Below are 12,165 nucleotides of genomic sequence, written 5' to 3' on the forward strand. Positions count from 1 at the left end.
AGGAGGCGAATTGCAGTCTGCAATTTCTGGAGTTTGTCAAGAGGAAGGAGCACTCTGGCTACGGCTGAGTCCAGAGTCAGGCCCAAATAGTCCGGCTTTGTGGCCAGGGCAGACTTCTGAAAATTCAGAAACCAGCCGAACTCCCACAGAGTTCGTATTGTGATCTCCAGGTTCTCCACTAGAGCAGAGGGAGATTCTGCTCACAGAAGGAGATCATCAAAGTAACCCAGTACCGCGATCCCCTATTGGCGTAGCAAGGCTAGCACAGCTAGTGCAGGCCACAGCCTCTGCCTTCTGGTCAGCCAGGTCCTTAAAGGCCACGGACTCTTCAACTGGAATCATGGTTGCCTTGTTTAATTTGGAACTTGGAGGGTGCACCACCGGTGGCACAGTCCACTTCTTAAGAAGGGACTCCTCATAAGGGTAACGCCTAGTAAAATGCTTAGGAACCCCACAGGGACGCTTTGATCGTTCCCACTCTTTAGCCACAATTCTGTCAAAATAGGCGGTGAAAGGAAACACCTTTGCTGCTCTGGATGGCTTGTGAGTGCCAAAGGGTATCTGCGCCTCTCTCACAGCTTCAGCTGCGGTCTCCTTCTTCAGGGTCTCACACACAGATACAATCAGTGCATCCACCAGCGTCTTTTTGTGTGCGGTCAGACATGGAGGAATCATCCTCACTATCAGACGATTCCAGGCGTGTGGTCGCAGACCCAGAAGGGTGACCAATGTCTGCAGAGACCGAATCAGATTCAGGATCTGATGAGACATATGAGGCTGGGGAAGGCGAGGGGGGCGCTTTTTGCTAGCTTGTCACCCACAAGCCGCATTCATCCGGGACACAAAGGACTCCAGGACTGCCATCAGGGCATGAATGGATGGATGGTTGGGACTTGGAGGGCCCCACAGCCTCAAAGAGGGGATCAGGTGGGGAAGACGTACTCCAAAGACTCCACCAGTCACCAGGGGCACCCCACAAAAAAGTGTAACACACTACTAAAGGGACAAACTCCCCCCCCCCTCCGCACTGGCTGCACCACCCGGTCGCCAAGCACAAGGCACAGAGCGACCCTCAGGAGAGAGGGACCAGACTCAACACCTGCCGACACAGGCACCTGCAACCCCCAGGAGAATCTGCACTACACGTGCATGATCAGGAAGCTAAATGATCTGGGAGTCAGCACCAGGGGATAAGGAGGGGCTCCCACTGCCGAAATCTCCGCCCATAGGGCTTCACTGTCATGGCCGCCACTATTTGCAATGGCAAACCCCAAGAAAATGGCCGCCGGACTACACAAACATGACCGCCATGTATAGGAATACAGAGGGGCGGTGCCTGCAGGAAGGAAGGGAACCCGGGGGTCCAACCGTCCCAAGGAGGGGCCCACATTCACCCCAAAACCCTCCAGGGGTAGAGGGGGGACAGCTACTCACCATACCCAGAACCAAGTGGGCACTGCGCCAGACAGATCCTCCTCTCCATCGAAATGGGGGGCTGTCGACCAAGAGGAAATCTGCGAATCAGGCCGAGGCAAGGTCGTATGCGACCTCACAAAACATTTAACTCACAGGCCAGCCACCGTCCAATGGGGCTATGTCATGGCTGACCTAGCGTGGAGCTGAGACCTGCGAGGGCTCACTGGCCAGACTGGGGTGACCATTGGATCTAGATTATCCAGCCCGTTTCCCAGTCAGGCAGTTGATAGTAGATCTCACAGGAAAAATCCAGGAGGAAAAAATTTTTCAATCTAAAAAATTTTGCCAGGACCAAAGATCCCAGCAAGGAACTAGGTCCTTACTCCTGACTAGGCAGAAAAGAAAACTGAGTGACTCTAGGAGGAAGAGGGAGAATACCCCCTGAGACTGCCCATAAGTGTAGCAAGAAGTTTTTTCTTCCTAGTGTCCTACTCCTGTAGGGGGCAGCATAACCCAATGGTCAAGAATGACAGGAGCTGTGTCCGTCAATGAATGAAAAAGAAACATTTTTTTGGAGTTGGGCTTTATTGCTTCATCAGCAAATTTAAATAGCTTTTCAAAAGTAAGAAAAACACAGCAAAACTGTTCTTTTCTTGCACGCCATGGGTAGTTTGCTCAATAAAGAAAATGACAGGCGGTAGTAAAGCCAAACAAACAGTTTCCACTTGTCAAAATCAGCGGATGAAGAATTCAGTCAGGAGGCCGCATTGTAGCTCACTGACCTGCACATACAAGCTGTGCTGTGTGCTTAACCACAGAATGAGCACTTCGACGGTCAGGCCCCCGTCTTCCACTCTCCCCACAGCCAAAAAACCTTCTATTAAAACTTGAAAAGTGAGCCTGACAGAGGCTTATTGACTTTGTTCCAGCTAAACCCAGTGGGAAACCAAAAGGGACAATGATTTGCCGAAGCCAGCAGCCAGGAACAAGAATGTCTTATTTCAGCCATTCGGCTACTTACAGCAGAGAAGGCATTAAAGCAATCACCACTGGGTCAAAATAAAAGACAGAGCCTTTTCTGTTCCTGTCAGCCCAAATGTACAAGAATCCCTCATTATTCCTAATTGTTGTGTGCATACGATTTATGAAATCTTAGAGTTAATGTTTCCTGTCAATCCTCTGCCCTGTTTCCTACAGTAACAGACTCAATTTGTTCCACTGCTGATAGATATATAGGCTTTCTCAAATGGAGCGTGGACCGGCTTTCCGCAAGCATAAGTCCTTCGAAAAATGAAAGGTGGTAGAAAATGGCAAGTTGCATTTTCTTTTACATTTTTCCTGGAACAAGGGAAGGTCCACGTGTTCAAAATGTGTTCCAGTAAGTGTCATAAAAAAAGAAGCTGTTAAAGAACTTGGGTCTAATGTAAAAGCAGGACATTATTTTGAATAGGAACTGTTGGAATTACAGGTAGGTGAAAGCAAAATAAAAAGCTATAAACAACTTCTTTCCAAGACACAAATATTTCCCTTAATTTTACTTCTTTAAAGACCTTACAAAGACAGACTAAGGCATAATCAATAGAAGTCACTCTTATAGTCCTCTCTGCCTGGGCCATCCTGGTTTACTACTCACTTACACACTAGCTTGGCCACTTTGAATCTGCATCCTGTCCTGCAAACGTGTCACTGTACTGTTAGTCATCATGGTGAGGCAATGTTATTTGTATTTCAATTATTTTATTAAAGTTTTCATTTCACAACATAACATGCATTTGAGCAACATGAAACAAGCATACTTAAAACTAACTACCCTCAGTAATACCGAAGGGGCATATATGAGTGGGACGGGCTACTACCACAGTAAAATCAGTAAACAACACAAAGTGGCCCCTCCATGCACCCCAGCTCTCTTGTCTTGTTTTAGGGCTCTGCCTTGTATGGGGCCCGTGTGGATATGTGGGACACCAAGAGAACCTCAGAAAAATCAGGTTGGGAAAGACCACCCTATAGGGAGAGAAGAGAAGAAAGGAAACAGAGAAAAGAAGAGAGCAGCAAAGATGGAGATTAGTAGAGAGAAGGAGAGTACTTCAGGGCTGTGAGAAGCGGGCACTTGGTGCCAACTATTCAGCAAGTCTCATACGACCTATACAGGATTATCTATACGGTCTACAACTGTCCAGCCCGGGGGTCTCCCTCCAAATACCGAAGCCACAGGCTCCAGACCTTTTCAAAGAGTTGCACCTTATCATTGAGTATGGCGGAGAGGCGCTCATTAATCATTATCCAAGACAATTTTGCCTTTAGCAATTCGAAGGGTATAGCGGCAGACTTCCACGACCTTACAATCACTATCCGGGCCACCACAAATATGAATTTGGCACCCTTCGGGGCGCCCTCCACCACATCCCCCAACAACGCATGTCTTGTAGTTTTTCGGTAAATTCACCTGGGTCAGGGAGTAAATGAAGTTGTACACCCGTATCATTTCACCTTAGGGCACTGCCACCATACATGGAATGCGGTACCCGTTTGACCACAGCCCCTAAAGCAAAGTGGAGAAGCCCCAGAGACATACGCGGCCAACCTGGTGGGGAACATATACCACCTTAAGAGAACTTTGTAGTTAGCTTCAATTATGGAGGTATTGATCAGGGCCCTAGAAGTATTGCAAGCCAACTTATGCCAGTCCTCCAGATCCAGAGATTTATGTAGGTCTCCCTCCCAATTGTCCATATAGGTCAATTTTCTAGACCCAGAGGTTGTAAGGATAACATATATTTCTGAGATCTAACCTTTAGTTTATCAAACTTTTCACAGAGATATTCCATAAGAGTCCTGCAGGCAAGATCTGATGCACGTTTTAAAGTATTGGCATAGTGTGCCTCTTTAAGAGTATCTAAAACATTCAGACACAGGCTTTTGTAATTGATCAATTAAAGCCTGTTTGGTGTACAATCCCTTATGATCACACATATCAGCAATGCGCAGTAAACCTTTATTCGTCCACCACGTGAACACTCAAGGCTCGAGACCCGAAGCGAACTCATGGTTTCTGAAAATTGGAGCCAGTGGCTTATGAGGGGAACCTAAATTTATAAGCCTTAGAGAGCCTATCCCACAATCCCAGGGAGAGGGTAAGCGAAGAGCATAAAATGGCCGGACGAGATTTCGGTGAAAACCATATTAAAAATGGGAAATCGGCCACCCTTCACCGGAGCAAGATTCCATTTGCAGCAACAGCGGGGGTGTAGCTTGCGAATGGGATCTTATAAGCTGAGCCAGTTGAGAGACATAGTAGTATTTATGCAAGGTCAAGGACCCCCAAGCCTCCTCTCCCCCGGGGGATATGGAGAGCGTGTTTATTCACTCGTGGTCTCTTTGTCCCCCATATAAAGTTAAACATCTTCTTCTGAAGTAATGCAAGATCAGACCTATTGATTGCTATCGGAAGAGTACAAAACGGGTATAGAACCTTTGGAAGCACCATCATTTTAAATGAGTGTATTCTGCCAAACCATGATGGGGGCCGAAGTTGCCACCTCGTTCGATCCTCTGAGAGTTTTTTGAACAGTGGTGGGTAGTTATGGGAGTATAGGGTGTGCAGGGAAGGAATGAGTTGGACCCCCATGTAAGGCAGTGTCTTGGATTGCCAGTGGAAGGCAAAATTCTGGCGTAGAGTCTCAACAGTGCTATCCTCTAAAGAGATATTCAATGCCTGAGATTTGGCATGATTGACCGTGACTCCCGATATTTGAGAGAAATGACGGAGCGTCAAGTAGAGATTGGGGAAGGAGGTAATAGGTAAAGACAACATCATCAAGAGGTCGTCGGCGTAAAAGCACACATTTATTTTCCACTCCCACACACGGAATGCCCTGAAGGTCAATGTTGTTCCTCATTTTAATAGCTAAGGGCTCAAGTGCCAATATGCAAAGCAATGGTGAAAGGGGACATCCCTGTCGGGTGCCCTTTGAATATCCAGAGAGGTAGACTGATGACCTCTGACCATTACAGAGGCCGTAGGGCAATCATACAGCACCCGGAGTATAGACAAAGTGCGGGCCAAAACCATAGCGTTCCACAACATTAGGCAAGTAGTCCCATGAGATAGAGCCGAATGCCTTGTGGACATCCAAGGAAAGTAACATCCCCCGCCTAGACCCATGGGCATCCCAATCGGAGTGAACTGCCGAGATTACATATATAACCCTCCGAGTTTGATCTGAAGCTTGCCTGTTGGGGACAAATCCAGCCTGGTCCAGATGTACGTAGCGAGCCAGAAACAAATTCAATCGAATTGCGAGGACCTTCGTCAGGACATTCAGGTCCACATTGTTCAGGGAGATAGGGCAGTAGTTCGCACATTCCCCATGATTCTTACCAGGCTTGGGTATAACATGTATAAAGGCCCTATTTTCGTTTGGCGGGAGGGGTAACCCTTTACGAATCGCGTTAAAATAAGAGCACATATGAGGAGCCAGAAGGTCCCAATATTTTCTATAATAATGCCCGGAGAATCCATCCGGGCTCAGAGCCTTTCAAGTGTTTTATTGCTGCACGGACTTAACATTCCTCTATCTCACCTTCCATGAGATCTACGTGGCCTTTTAGGAACTTGGGCATCAGGCAATGTTATTTGAATGAAACCAGACTAATATTGTAGGTATCCAAAAGCACACAACACTTGTTCATCAAAAAATCTATACATGGGAATAAATATATATACACTGCTCAAAAAAATTAAAGGAACACTTTTTAATCAGAGTATAGCATCAAGTCAAGTAAACTCCTGGTATATTAATCTGGTCAGTTAAGTAACAGAGAGGGTTGCTAATTAGTTTCAGTTGCTTTGGTGTTAAAAAAAATTAACAACAGGTGCACTAGATGAACAACAATTAGACAACCTTTAAAACAGGAATGGTTTTACAGGTGGAGGTCACTGACATTTTTTTTTCCCTGCCCATCTTTTCTGTTTTTCACTAGTTTTGCATTTGGTCAGTGTCACTACTGGTAGCATGAGGCGATACCTAGACCCCATAGAGGTTGCACAGGCAGTCCAACTACTTCAGGAGGGCACATCAATATGTTCCATACTTTGTGAATACCAAGGTATATTCTGCTGCAACTTCCAAAGCATTAGACATAATATTTAAACAGTAAGTACTGATTAGTTGGCTCTCGTAATTAGCCTTCACCAGTTACTCGTGTCTGCCCCTGTTGTAAACATATTTACTAATAATTATAAAATATTCACATGATCGCAATTTTAGGCGACGGCACAATGTGAAATTTATGTGTGACAAATTCAAGATAGTACAAATAGTGACTGCACCTGTATTCAGACAAACTATTTGCTCATAGCAATGCCCTTGCTTGGATTGTGAGTTGGTGCATGGCATGGCGTGGTTCATCCACTCTTGCTGTTCAAGCTGATGCTTTCTGAATAATAGCCTGTACAAACATTACAATTCCAATGTAGGATAAGGCTCGGTTCATACGTGCCTGCAGTTTGCGGACTGGTTGCAGGAATCGCACCTGTTCCCGCAACCACCTGCAGCCAAATCATGCTGCTCTTACAAAACGTGCAGGGCTGCCATTCATTCTGAATTGCGCTCCCACGCATCTCTGCCCGCAGCGTGTTTGAGGGTGCAGGAACTGCAGGGAACTCATCCAAAAGAATGTGATTTCCCTGTGGCCGCGCTTTTAAAAAGAAGCAGACAAAACAGCCCATTCAAATGAACAAGTAATACTTGTATGAAAATGCAAGGTCCATTTATTATTTCTTAGCTCACTGACCCCTAGGCAAGCGTTTTAATTTTCTTTAAAATAATTATTTTTAAACATGGCAATGTTACAACTAGAGCTGGCCTTTGACATTTAAGGTCTGGAGAGGTCATATCATTAACTCTATTATAGTGAAACTAACCATAAGCTCTTAGATGACAACAGTACTAAATTTTGGGTACCTTGTAGTGTCTACAGGTAGCTGAATTGGTCTTTAGGTAGATTCTTTATTTGGATGGGCCCCCGTTGGATCCTAGCCCAGAACTATACATGGAGCTTTGACTTCATCCAAGTACCCTTGGTGCCACAGCCCCCCTTCCCCCTTATCCAAGTGCAACAACTTTGAATTTCCACTGAAATTCTGGAATTTGACAGACGAATGACAGTAGGAGGGGCTTAATCTCCAAATGAAAAGATGTTGAAGCTGCACATATAGCCTGGGTTTAACATCAAAGAGTTAACCTTTAGCACAATGGTATCTTAAAACCCTTTGAGGGCATAACACAGGGGCGTAACTACAGGGGTTGCAGGGGTTGCAATCGCTACCGGGCCCCATGCTCCAGGGGGCCCAGTAGCAAACCAGTGGGTGAACTTCCAGGATCGCAAAGGTCACACTTGTGACCGGACCCTGGCATTGCACCACTGAGGGGAGGCCCCAAGATTGCAGGAAGGGGGCCCACTGCAGAACTTGTGAAAGAATCCTGCTGCGGGACCATAATAAAAGGCCATGCAACGAGTGTAAAGAGCCCCAGGATTAGTGGGAAGAGCCCTGGGCTTGAAGGTAAGGGCCCCGGCCAGGGGTCTGGGGGGCCCTTCATGGTTTCTTGCATCAGGGCCCTGAAGGTTCTAGTTACGCCTCTGGCATAACAGGTCCACTTTAATGATTTGCCTGCAGACTCCAATGAAGGATACATCACACTCATCCAACGTCCTACAAATTAGAAATGTTAGCCCTAAAATCCTTTGCAGGCATGCTTCTGCTGTATTTGCCTGCTGTTTGGTATAAATACACCCTTTAGAGAAGTGAGAAAGGGATTCTTATAATTCTATATTCACCCAGCCAGATCTTAAATCATTTTCTGTACACAGCAATAAGAAAATGCCATTCAATATAGTCGATCCACATCATCAATCAAATGAAAAATGGTCAGGACCATTCTTCCAGACCTCAGAAAAATGAAAAGATTCCATTGGCCAAATGTAAAAAGTCGCAATATAGAAGCAGTCTCTGTGGGTTTGCCACTATATAAATAATAGGGCATTAAATCACTGAAAACAGCTGGATAAACTGAGCAAAGACTCAAGCGTGCCACAAAGCCCAAAATTAGACATAAATTGTACCAAAGTCTCCACTTTGTCTACAGTACATTTTTCTGCTAATGATAAACTTGTTTTAAATGGGTTATTTTAAAAACAAAACACATTAATAAATCAAAGGGTTTTTTTTTTCAGAATACACTGCTACAAGTATATGTAAAGAACAAATATTTAAGTATGTGGGTTTTGAAGTACAGCATGTTCAATAAGAAGGGTTTAAGCACACCTTGACATTAGGAAAATGACACAAAATGAATTAGGCATTTAGTTATACAAAGAGCTTTGGAGAGTGGAGATCAGGGTACTTCTGGGCTGGGAGATGTAGGGCTCATGCTGTAGTAGCATTAGTTTACATGTGTACATTAAAGAGGATTTAATAGTTGAATGATTTTAATCGCTCAATCAAGTGATAAAAGTGGCCCTATCAGGTTCCTAAAAAATAGAGGTGTAAGGTTCCTGCAATAGAAGGGTTTTTTTACACCCCTCTCTAGCTGGCCATTTCTCCTACCTCCCCTCCTTTCCAGTCCTGCAGCCTCCACCAGTCTCTTTAGCATTCAACATTTCCAAATGTGTTGAATGCCTATATTCCTTGCAGTGATAAATCCCATACAGCTACAGGCTAGTGCAAGCAAGTGTAGCCTAAACCATAGGAAGCCAATTTCCTTACCTGATTATTTATTACAAATTATAGTAATGTTACTATGCTACTCAATATCGCCCATGTAACCTAAAATGAACCTGTACACAGATCATACACACTCAAAAAGTGATAAAAGCACCACCAATACCCTTGGTATTTATAACCAACAATAAATAATGCCAAAAGAAAAGTATAACTAAAAAGTAAAACATTTTTTAGATTTAGATGGAGTGGAGTGGTGAGGTGTTCAAATCCCTGTCAGGTTTTTATTGCAGTATATGTCCCCCTTAAGGGGGTTCAGTCTGTTGAATTTTCCTGATCACCAACATCACTATAATAGTTCTAAAGCCTTGCATTCTATGCATTGAGGTGAAAAACCTGCTGTGCTGCAGCCCCGCCTCACTTTTTCTTGCCTGAGTCTGATCTGATCCAGTGATGTGCACGAGAGCAGCAGCTGTCTCCCCCTCATTGGGCAGATTGATATCAGAGGGAGGCACTGGTTTCTGCTGCCGTCAATCAGATGCTGTGACACGAGAGAAGGGGTGGGGCTGAGTCCTGCAGTCTGTGTCAATGGGCGCAGCAGCAAGGCCCTGGAGCAAGCACACATGCACGGGTTCCCCCATAGAAAGCACCTAGGGGGCACCCACCAAAGAGGAGGGGCCTGGAGCACCGGAGGGGGACCCCAGAAGAAGAGGTTTGGGGCTGCTCTGTGCAAAAGCATTGCAAAGAGCAGGTAAATATAGACATGTTTGTTATTTTAATGTAAAAAAAAAACACTATCACTATCTATTACATTAAAGTTTAGGTGTATCCAAGATTTTGAGCTGCCACGCCTCAACAGGAATAGTAAGAACATCTACCAATGGGGACACTTGCTCCTGGGATAACTGTATTTCTTTCACATTGGAAAAATCTGCTCTCACTTCCTTTTGAATTTACAGGACAGGATGTGAAGGAAAATTTCCCCAATGAGACACAGATGGTGTAAAAAAAAATAAAACAAATAAAGTTTTAAAGAAGTTGTAAAGGCAGAAGATTTTTTTATCTTTATGCTTTCCATGCATTAAGATAAAAAGCCTTCTGTGTGTAGCAGCCCCCTTAATACCTACCTGAGCACCATCTCTATCTAGCAATGTCCACGGGTCCCTTGGCCATCTGGGAATCTGCCTCCGGATTGGCTGAGACACAGCAGCAGCGCCATTGGCTCCCACTGCTGCAAATGTCAGTTAGCCAATCAGGAGAGAGAGGGGGCGTGGCCGAACAGAAGTTCCGTGTCTGAATAAACACACATAGTTGAAACTCGGCTCAGGTGACCCCATAGCAAGCTACTTGATGTGGGGGCACTCGACAGGAAGGCAGGGCCAGGAGCACCGGGCAAGGGACCGGAGAAGAGGAGGATCCGGGCTGCCCTGTGCAAAACCACGGAGCAAGGAGGGAAGTATCCCGTTTGTTATTTTTTTAAAAACACGGGGCTTTACAATCACTTTAACCTTTTCCCTACGATAAGCAAATTAGTAAAAACATTTGTTTTGTTATTTCGGCAAAAACTTGCCAGCCTGCCGGTGTTCTGCCGAAAACTCCAACGCGCCAAAATCTCCAACCAAGTCACTTCCGGTGACTGTACAGCAGCAATAATTGTAGATTTCGACAACTTGCTGTTTTCACAGAACACCGGCAGTCTACAGTACAGTACACGCTATAATACGTGAACATTGCTAGTCCGTCCGATACTAACCAAAAACATGGCCGTCACCAAGGTGGCGTTTTTTCCTACTTACCTGGTGTTCTGTCAAAACACTCAACTCGCCATGTACCGTACTGTATAAGCTGCCAGTGTTCTGTGAAAACAGCAACTCTTTGAAATCTCCAATTATTGCTGCAGTACAGTAACCGGAAGTGACATGGTTAGAGATTTTGGTGAGGTGGAGTTTTCGGCAGAACACCAGCCATCTACTCTAAACAATCAGCAGATGTTTTAGAAAAGGACTGAAAATGACTTTATGGCGCTTTTCCACTGCATGGTACGGATCGGTTTGGCACATTTTCACTGCATAGTACGGGTTAGAACGGTTCGGTACGGTTTGGTACAGCGGCGCTTTTCCACTACATGGTACAGCGTCGGTACGGCTCGCTTAAACAGTACCACCTCAGTTGGGGTTCCAAGCAGGCCGTACCGATACCATATCCCACAATGCTTTGCATGCAGCCTTGTTTGTCACTACTAGCCACTGATTGGGTCAGAGAATCGTTGTAATCCCACCCACTTACTACTAAGTACTACAACGGTGGAAAAGCAAACCGAGCCGAGTAGAGCCTATGCAGTGCTGAAAGGTGCCGACTCGTACCACGCAGTGGAAAAGCAAACTGAGCCGAGCTGGGCCAAGCAGTGCCGAGTGGAGCCGAGCCGGTACTTGCAGTGGAAAAGTGCCATTAGAGTCTTTGTTGCAATCATTGAGAATTTTGGAGGATTAATAACTTCACATTACAAACAATTGGAGAGTTTAGAGAGCCATTGTAGATCATTGAAAATCTAAACCTAGCAGCAGCAAAGGCTATTTGACCTTATAGTTTTTCCATTCACAGAAGACTGTGAATGGATGATGCAGCTGGGCTTTAGTTGAAGAGTGTGACAGCTAGCGTGGGGAGAAGATCCCCCGCTAGCTGTCAGAAAGGGGGAATGGGGGAAGGAAATGTGGGCTGGTGCATCTGTAACAAGTTACATGTTAGATTCTGAAAATGGGTGTAATATGTAACATGTTACAAAAGGTGATCTTATCCTTTAATTCTTAGAATGTATTAAGGTAAAAATCTTCTGCCCTTAGTACCACTTAAAGGACCTATATAGAAGGGAGACCAAAGTAGTCAACCACATCAGCTTGTCAAGGTTAGCACTGGAGCGGTGTCTGCTTTTTATTCCCAGTGACAATTGTCAAGTGATCTCTTTAAAAAAAAAAAAAAGGAAAATATTCAAATGAATTAAAAACCTATATGAATTAAAAGAGTCAACC

The 12,165-nt window shown here is 45.1% G+C and overlaps 1 protein-coding gene across 1 annotated transcript in view; it reads right to left on the reverse strand.

The window, feature by feature from the left end:
* Positions 1-12,165, reverse strand: part of KIAA0586 — a 229,590-nt gene that overhangs the window by 88,200 nt on the left and 129,225 nt on the right. The window lies entirely within an intron of this gene.

Source organism: Pelophylax lessonae (genome assembly GCF_965119305.1).
Source record: "Pelophylax lessonae genome assembly, chromosome: 13".
In the NCBI taxonomy this organism is placed as follows: Eukaryota; Metazoa; Chordata; class Amphibia; order Anura; family Ranidae; genus Pelophylax; species Pelophylax lessonae.